The following is an 8927-nucleotide window of genomic DNA, read 5'->3' as shown; positions in this document are numbered from 1 at the left end:
TTTTTACCTCTGCTTTTTGGTTACGTCTCCATCAAGCCTTGGGGACAGTGCTGAAATGTAGTACCGCTTATCATCCTCAGACTGATGGACAGACAGAGCAGGTAAACCAAATACTCAAAGATATGCTGCAAGCAAGTGCTTTGGCCCAAGGACCTAAATGGGAAGACTGCCTGCCATATGCTGAGTTCTCGTATAACAATAGCTTCTAGACTAGTTTAAAGATGTCATCGTATGAGGCTTTGTATGGCCGTAAGTGTCGCACTCCTTTAAATTGTTCTCAAACTGGAGATAGCCGTATTTTCGAAACCGATGTCATGATGGAAGCTGAGAAACAAGTTAAGGAAACCAGAGACAGATTACGATTGGCCAAATCTCGACAGAAGAGTTATTATGATGCAAAGCACCGACAGATCAGATTTGAACCCGGAGAACACGTATACCTCCGAGTCACACCTATGAATGGAGTCAAGAGATTTCAGACTCGTGGGAAGTTAGCACCCAGATTTGTTGGTCCATTTCCAGTTACGTCCCGAGTGGGTACTGTTGCATATCAGTTGGAACTACCCCCTGAATTGTCGGACGTGCACAACGTGTTTCATGTTTCACAGTTGAGGCGATGCATATCGCCACCTGCGAAAAAGACTGCTATGACTGAAATAGAGCTGGCAAAGGACTTAACATATGGAGAGAGACCGGTTAGAATTTTGGATCCGATGGAAAGGGTCACTCGCAGTAAAGCCAGGAAGTTCTACAAAGTCCAGTGGGAGCATCACACAGAGTCAGAATCAACGTGGGAACAAGAAGAATTTCTAAAGGCACATTACCCAGAATGGTTTTCCCAAGCAACCGAATCTCGAGGACGAGATTCATTCTAACAGGGGGAGGTTTGTGACAACCTAGTTTTTGCCCTTTTCTCTTTGCCTGATTTTTAGTGAGTTGGATTTTGAAATTTGGAGTTTTGAATCTTTTCATATGGACTTAACCACTTGGGTAGCCCTTGGCTTTCACCCAAGTGCCTCATTTCCCTCTCTAACTATCATTCCCTCCCTGGTTCACCTCAAAATAATATTTGGAATATTTTTCTTTAATGAAAAATATTCATTTCCTTCTCTTAAACCCTAGCTAGCTCAATGTGCTCCAAAGCAACCCCAATTTTTCTTGCCCATAAAAATTTGAGAAAATTCACAAATATTCTTTGAACCCTAGGGCACCTTTGTGAGCAAAAATATTTCATCACTTTTTGGAATATTTTGGCTATAGAAAATATTTTATGTTCTGGACAGATAGTTTCAACAGCAACTACCATTTTACTTGCTCCATTGTGGCTGATTTTTCTTGTGATTCATCACCTTAGTAGATGATTGCTAGCCTCCAAAGCCCAGCCCCCAACTCCTAGTAGTTTGACCACAGTAAGCTCTCAAAGTTACTGTCCAGAAATTTACCATGTATGAAATCTTTTCTACTGCACTTGAGACCAAACCCAAGCGAGCTAACCTTCAAAACTACCACAAACAACAAGCCAGACATGAAGTTTGGGCTTAGGTCGTCCTGAGGTCAAAGTTCACGCGGTGACCGCATTCGTCTAGGCATGCAGGCATGCAGCCACGCGCTCTGAGTGCCGCTCGAGCCTCTGTTGCACGCGTGCTCGCTTCCCCGCGTGCCTAGCCTTGCCAATCCTCGCCACAATCATCATCTCGACCTTCTTAACTCCCTTCTAGCGCTCGCCGACGCTGGAGCTCGCCACAACGAGCACGGGCGTGGTCTGGCCAACGTAACAGTGTGGTGCACACTATGCTTGTCGTCACCCCAGTGCCCCTGTGCTCGTCCCCGTTCGCCCACAGTCCCCGCGTGAGCTGCGTCGCCTTCTCCCCCTCTCACTGATGTCGTTCATCACTAGGCGCCGTGTCCAGGTGTCCACCAGCGGAGCCCGAACCCTCCTTGATGCTCTGCTATAAATAGAGCCCTCCCCAGCCTCCTCGAGCACCATCCACCACTCCCACACAATCCACGATCGCGTAGATAGCCGTAGCCCGGCCGGGCAGGCCACGGGCCGCCGTCCCCAAGCTCGAGCTCACCGGCGATCCCCTCGGGTCGTCTCCGTAGCTCTAGCCCCTCCCAGGCCTAGGCAACCCTTCCAGGACCTCCGCCACTCTCCGGTGGTGCTGTTCTGCCTGGTTGGAGCCCCTAGAGTCGCCTCCGTTCGCCGTCGTCTTCGTCTTCGGCGACTTCCGCTCTCTGCCTCCGCTAGAGGGGCCGATTCCAACGCCGTCTGACCACCCCTAGCTACTCTACGGGTACGGGCAGGTGCGCCTCCGTCTCCTCTCTTGATCCCTCCCTCTCGTTTTGGCCAAGAAGCCCTCGCCGCTGGCGTGTGCTCTGGCGACACCGCGCCGTCCTCTGTTTCCTTCTCCCCCTCCACCTCACCTGATCAGCGGGGCCTGCTAGTCAGCCACTCAGTACACGCGTGAAGCGATACGAGTGGTGGCGCCCCGAGGCTTTACGCCTTTGACGTCACTCCCCAAAAGTCTGTTTTTATTTAAATTCAAATCTCAATTTATCCAGAGAGCTTCAAACAGCCAAAACACTTTAACCATAAGTCCAAATGAATTGATTCTTTTTGCATTGCGTTCTTTGTACAGAAATCTAGCAGCTCACCAAAGATGGGATTTTCCCCTGCTCTCTAGATTTTCTGATGAATTTCAGAAGGGTTCTTGATATTTTCTTCTTGTGTTTAAAATTATTTTCAGAGGGTGAGGCTTGTCTTGAGGATCACCAGGAGGCTTGTGAACCTCATCTGCACTAAGGCAAGCCACAACAACATTTTCATGGTGCCATTATAATATATGTGATTTTCCTACTTGAATGAATGATTTAATCCATCCATTTAAATCATTATTATGTATTTATATTCTGTTAATTGCTTGTTTTTGTTATTATGCTCTAAGGCAAGCCACAATAATAGAAAGTTTGAAGTTAACTTAGTTGGTAAAGAAACTAGGATTTATTTTCTTGGAAATGAAAGAATCATATGGTTATGGATATAAATAATTAGTGGAGTTATTTTCTTGCATGAGTAAAAATGGTAAAATTTGCTAGAAAAGATTTTGTTTGAAGTGAGGTTTAATCTTAACCAGAGAAGTGTCATGAGTTGTTGATGTTATGCTTAGTGTGGATATAGTTGACTCAGTCATTTCCGTTAATATGTGATGCATATGTTAGTGTTGCATTTCATGGCATACTATGACACCGGTTATTTTCACTTTAAGTTGAACCTGATAATAACTCAACTTGAATTTATCGTTGACCGGGTGATGGTGCCACTGAATCGAGTTTTTCCAGTGCAACCACATTTGCCTTTATGGGAAGGCCTTTATTCGGTTCGTTGGCATGCCTCTGGTCGGTGCCTCCAACGAGGGAAGGTTATCGGCGTGCAGTACCCTGGCCCGGTAAGTAGACATAACTTTGTGTGCCCATTGTTGAGTTTATGGTACCGGATCCCCGCGTGGGATCATTTATGTTTTGGCCACGACGGTGGTCGTTGTGTCTTTGGTAGACACGGAGCCACCCAGGACTAGCCCGGTGGGGAGTGAGTCGGAGTGGCCGAGAGAGTGTCATAGCAATGGAGGGGTTTCGTCTGAATGCCGTTGGTCCACCCGAATGGGTGTGCGAGGCCATGGGTTCCATGGTGTGGGTATAGTGCGCTATCTCTGCAGGGTGTATTAATCTATCGATAGCCGAGTCCACGGTTACGGACACGCTCAAAAGTAGGTCACACCATGGGTCAACATTTAACAAATTTTGCACACTAAGTTACGAACTTTGCACTGTTGATGATGGCGGAAAGGTCATCAGGTTGTTTTAGACCAAGTGTTGGTCGTGGTTGTGATCGCCGGAAGGATCACTGTTTAAGAGCAAATATTGGTCATGGTTGTGATCGCCGGAAAGATCACGAGATATCTCTAGTTAAGACCTTGAGGTTGGTACGTTTGTGATCCAAGAGTGATCACCGTTGGTAAGCCAGTCCGAGGGAGTTATATCGCAAGAGCATGATCACGACATGTTGGATATATTGTTGCATTGTTATTAATTGGTTAATTATCATGATATTGTATGTCATTATGTTTATGATTGTTGTGATCTTGCAACTACATTCAATGTACTGACCTGGCATATCATGCCAGATTTCAGGAAAGTGTCATTGGAAAGGAGTGTCGTCCGAGTCTAGATCGTGTCCACATCGGTGTCCCTGTGCTATGGAGTTTCCGCTACGACGTTGTTCCACTGCCGCGTAGTTGCTATGATTGAGGCCCCTTTATGTTCACTAAATAATGTACATATTGTTCAGCCGCACCAAGTGTGCCGCTTGGCCTCGCCACCTGTTGTAATATAAACTTTGATCCGCTCAATAAAGCGGTTGTTTTCTGTACCAAGATGTTGTGTGTTGCCAGAAGACATGGTCTCTCGGCTAGCAATGCTTGGTAAACTGGTTGCTCTGAGCCGGGGTGCCACAGTGTTTAGGGGGGACGGCCGCCGCGTGGGGTGCTGTCCGGAGGACAGCAACGATGACGATGGTGGTGACAGCGAGCTTGGCCTTGGCGACGTGCGCTCCTCCTCCCATGACGGCAGCTCTTCCTCGGACGAGAGCTCGAGCAGTGGTGGCTACGACCAGCCTCCGCATCGTCGTGCTCGTGTCAAGGATGCCGGTGGTTCTTCCCGCCGCGGGGCTCCAGTGAAGCTGGAGAGGATCCCTGCGAGAAGCTGGGGGCCGGCGAACTTGGACTCAAGGCCGGTGGCCCCAGATCTCCTATGGAAGAACTAGTGGAGTGTCGAGCTACTTTGAGGCGCTGCTTGAGGATGCGGCGCTAGTGCGAAGCTTGTACGCCTTTGGGCCCTCTTTGTTTAGCTTTTCCTTTCTCCTGCAATCCAAAAAAAGAAGAATGTACCCTGCGGGGGCATGTAATGAGCGGTTGCTGCTATGCCTTTTTATGTTATAATTGTCGTCTTGATGCTGTGTTGTAGTGTTTGCAATTTGAACGGTTAAGGTAGGAAGGCTTAGCTTGGTATGTGTAGTCGTCCTCCGCCTCATGAGAACCTGACCTTAGGTACTTGATAGGGCCCCCAAGAGATACGCCCTGTGCCCTCAGGAGGTACACCTTGCGCCCTCAAGAACCGCGGCAGGGCAAAGCTGTCCTTTGAAGGAAGAGAAAATTTGTCGAGTGACTTGCTCCACCTTACACGAGCCCCCTGCCATAGGTTAGCTTAGACCCGATGCACCGCGTCGCGCTGCCCGGGGGACACGGACATGAGGGGTGCTGACGTCAGTGGACTCGATCGAGGGCTCCTCGCGAGGATGAAGCCGGAACAACGGGGTTCAGCGCGGTGTGTGCACACAAAGGCAAGCCCTGGGCGCACACACCTACCTAGCCCCACGCGCAAGGAGCACGAGGAGAAGTGGCGGGCGACTGCCACCTCTCTCACATCCTTAGACCAAAACAGCTTAGAAGAAAACACAACTTGAGGAACCAGCGTTCGAGAATAACAAATCCATTGAAAGACTCCTAAAAAATTGTAAGCAACTTCAGAAAGCAAATGAACATCCGCGTCCGGCACCTAATCTAGTCTTCTCACCAGCGCGGAGCTAAGTGTTTCCACAAGGACGTGGGAGGGAGCCCCCATGAGGCCCCAGGGCGACTCTCAGGAGACTCCGGGGCATGTACAAACCCACTCATTATTACGTGAGAGTGTCACGAGCGGAGACCTTCACAGGCCGGAGACTTTCTTCAGGGGTAGAACTTATGGAGGTGCTGGATGTTCCAGGCGTTCTGGATGGGGACCCCGTCCTATGTCTCCAGGCGAGCGGCGCCAGGCCTAGAGACACGGGCAATCCTAAATGGGCCCTCCCACATGGGAGAGAGCTTATGCAGCCCCTCCATGGAGAGCACCCGCCTCAAGACGAGATCGCCCACCTCTAACGTCCTGGAGCGGATGTTGCGGCAGTGGTACCGCCGTAGCGCCTGCTGGTACCTCGCTGCTCGGAGCGAGGCTTGACGGCGGTGTTCCTTCCCAGCACGAGATCCATCCTCCGCGTGGTGTCCGGCTGCGTTTCATCGAACGCCAGGACCCGCATGGAGCGATGCTTGACCTCATGAGGGAGAACTACTTCTGCTCCATAGACGAGGATGAACGGTGTTTCTCCTATTGGCTTGGTCGCAGGGGTGTGGATGGACCACAGCACGGACTGCAGCTCGTCGAGCCATCCCCTGCCGCAGGCCTCGAGCTTCTTCTTGAAGGTGCGGGTCTTGAGGCCCCTCGGGACTTCCGCATTGGCCCTCTCAGCCTGTCCATTGCTCCGTGGGTGTGCTACTGAGGCGTAGTAGATCTGTGTTCCAAGGTTAGCAAAGTATGTTTTGAAAAGGTTTCTGGTGAACTGCGAGCCGTTGTCGATGATCATGCGATTGGGGACCCCAAATCGGCTCACGATTCCCTTGATGAACTTGATGGTTGATCCAGTTGGGATGGTGCGCATGACTTCTACCTCCGCCCACTTGGTGAACTTGTCGATGGCAATGTAGAGGTATCGGTAGCCCCCTGGCGCCTGAGGGAACGGTCCCAAGATGTCTAGCCCCCAAACCGCAAATGGCCACACGAGCGGTATCGTCTAGAGGCCCTGCACGGGCTGATGGATCCTCTTGGCATGAAATTGGCATGCTTCACAAGAGCGCACCAGCTCTGTAGCGTCCTTGAGCCTGGTGGGCCAGTAGAAGCCGCTACGGAATGCCTTGCCCACCAGGGTGCGCGACGAGGAGTGATGCCCACAGTTCCCACCATGTATGTCCTCCAGCATCTTGAGCCCCTGTCCCTGGAGATGCACCGCAACGAAACGTCATTGGGCCTCCGGCGATATAACTCACTGTCGGATTTCAGGTTCCGGCAGACCCTTGAGGTTTGAACTCTGGGGTGCGCGTGAAGATCTCTCCCTCACCAACTCGCGTCTCGAAGCCTCGCAAGGGATCTAGGCTACACGATGAACAACACAAGGGACGCAAGGTTTATACTAGTTCGGGCCACCATTGTGGTGTAATACCCTACTCTAGTTTCTGGTGTGGTGGATTGCCTCTCAGGCTGATGATGAACAGTACAAGGGAAGAACAGCCTCGCGAGGGATGTTCTTGTGGTGGTGGTGTCCCTTTGGAGGGGTCGATTTCCCATCCCTCTATACTATGGTGGCTAGCCCAATATATAGAGTGAGAGGCCCTGGTCCTCTTCCCAAATATCAAGCGGGAAGGGCACCAACAATTGGCCATTTTGAAGGGGAACAACTAGTACACTTATCCTGACTAAAGTTGTTCTTCGTCTGCCAAAGACTCTGATGATGACGTCGTCTTGGGCTCCACGGTGACCTCTATCCTGCCGCTCTGCTGGTCTTGGTCCTGTTGCACCGAAATGGTAGCCTTTGCCTGATGCCTTGGCCTGTGCTTGCTCCCTTTGCACCAAAGGGGAAACAAGGACACTGCACAGGCCGGCGCCCGCCTGGCGCCTGCCTGGCCTCGATCATCATGGCTTGCATCACGGGAACCTCACAAGGTAGCCCTGCCTTGATCTCTCTGCCTCCTCGCGAGCCAGCCTGACGAGGCTGCTCCTTAGGAAGCTTCTTGTCGTCCGCCACGTGAGGCTTGGCCCCTCACGAGGGTCTTGAGCTTGAGTTGATGAAGATGGGCCGCACTAGGCCATTGCTTGATCCACGCCGCAGGCTGCAGGTAGGCAAGTCTGGGGACCCCCGTTCCCAGAATGCCGATAGTAGCCCCCGGGCCCAAGGCGCGCCCGGACTTGGCTTAGCAAAGAAGCAAAGGGGCAAGTGCGAAGCGCCGCGGGACCTGTCGGTGTCAAAACCGGCGGATCTCGGGTAGGGGGTCCCGAACTGTGCGTCTAGGCGGATGGTAACAGGAGACAAGGGACACGATGTTTTACCCAGGTTCGGGCCCTCTTGATGGAGGTAAAACCCTACGTCCTGCTTGATTGATATTGATGATGTGGGTATTACAAGAGTAGATCTACCACGAGATCAAGGAGGCTAAACCCTAGAAGCTAGCCTATGGTATGATTGTTGTAATGGTTGTTGTGTCCTACGGACTAAAGCCATCCGGTTTATATAGACACCGGAGAGGGCTCGGGTTACATAGAGTCGGTTACAATGGTAGGAGATCTACATATCTGTATCGCCAAGCTTGCCTTCCACGCCAAGGAAAGTCCCATCCGGACACGGGACGAAGTCTTCAATCTTGTATCTTCAAAGTCTTGGAGTCCGACCGATGATGATGATAGTCCGGCTATCCGGACACCCCCTAGTCCAGGACTCCCTCAGTAGCCCCTAAACCAAGCTTCAATGACGATGAGTCCGGCGCGCATATTGCTCGGCATTGCAAGGCGGGTTCCTCCTCCGAATAATTCATAGAAGATTGTGAACACCAGGATAGTGTCCGGCTCTGCAAAATAAATGCCACATTCCACCGTAGAGAGAATAATATGTACACAAGTTCAATCTGCTGACGTATTTTGTAGCATGACGTCACACCACGACCAAGCCTTTACTTGAACTGTTTTTTACTATACCACCTCAGTGCGTTTAGCGAAGCGGTTTCCTTGGCACGTCTTGTCGAAGCAGAGATCGTGTTCCCCTTATTCCAGGATTCTCATCAATACGGACGTGGATAACCCAACCGCGCCCGTCGCTACGCCTCCTCTATAGAGGGCGAGTCCCGAACGGTCACAGAGACGGCTCTCGGTATTCTCCCTCTTTATAATGGGACCAAGGCTCCTTTCTTTTCTTCAATCCCCCATCGAATCTTCTCCTTGCTCCAAGTTCCAACACCCAGAGCCCCAGATTCGAGTGCTTTGGACCTTCAACAATGTCCGGCTCTGACCTTCAG

The sequence above is a fragment of the Triticum aestivum genome, chromosome 1B (assembly GCF_018294505.1).
Source record: "Triticum aestivum cultivar Chinese Spring chromosome 1B, IWGSC CS RefSeq v2.1, whole genome shotgun sequence".
NCBI classification, from domain to species: Eukaryota; Viridiplantae; Streptophyta; class Magnoliopsida; order Poales; family Poaceae; genus Triticum; species Triticum aestivum.
Note: the sequence above shows the minus strand (reverse complement) of the source record.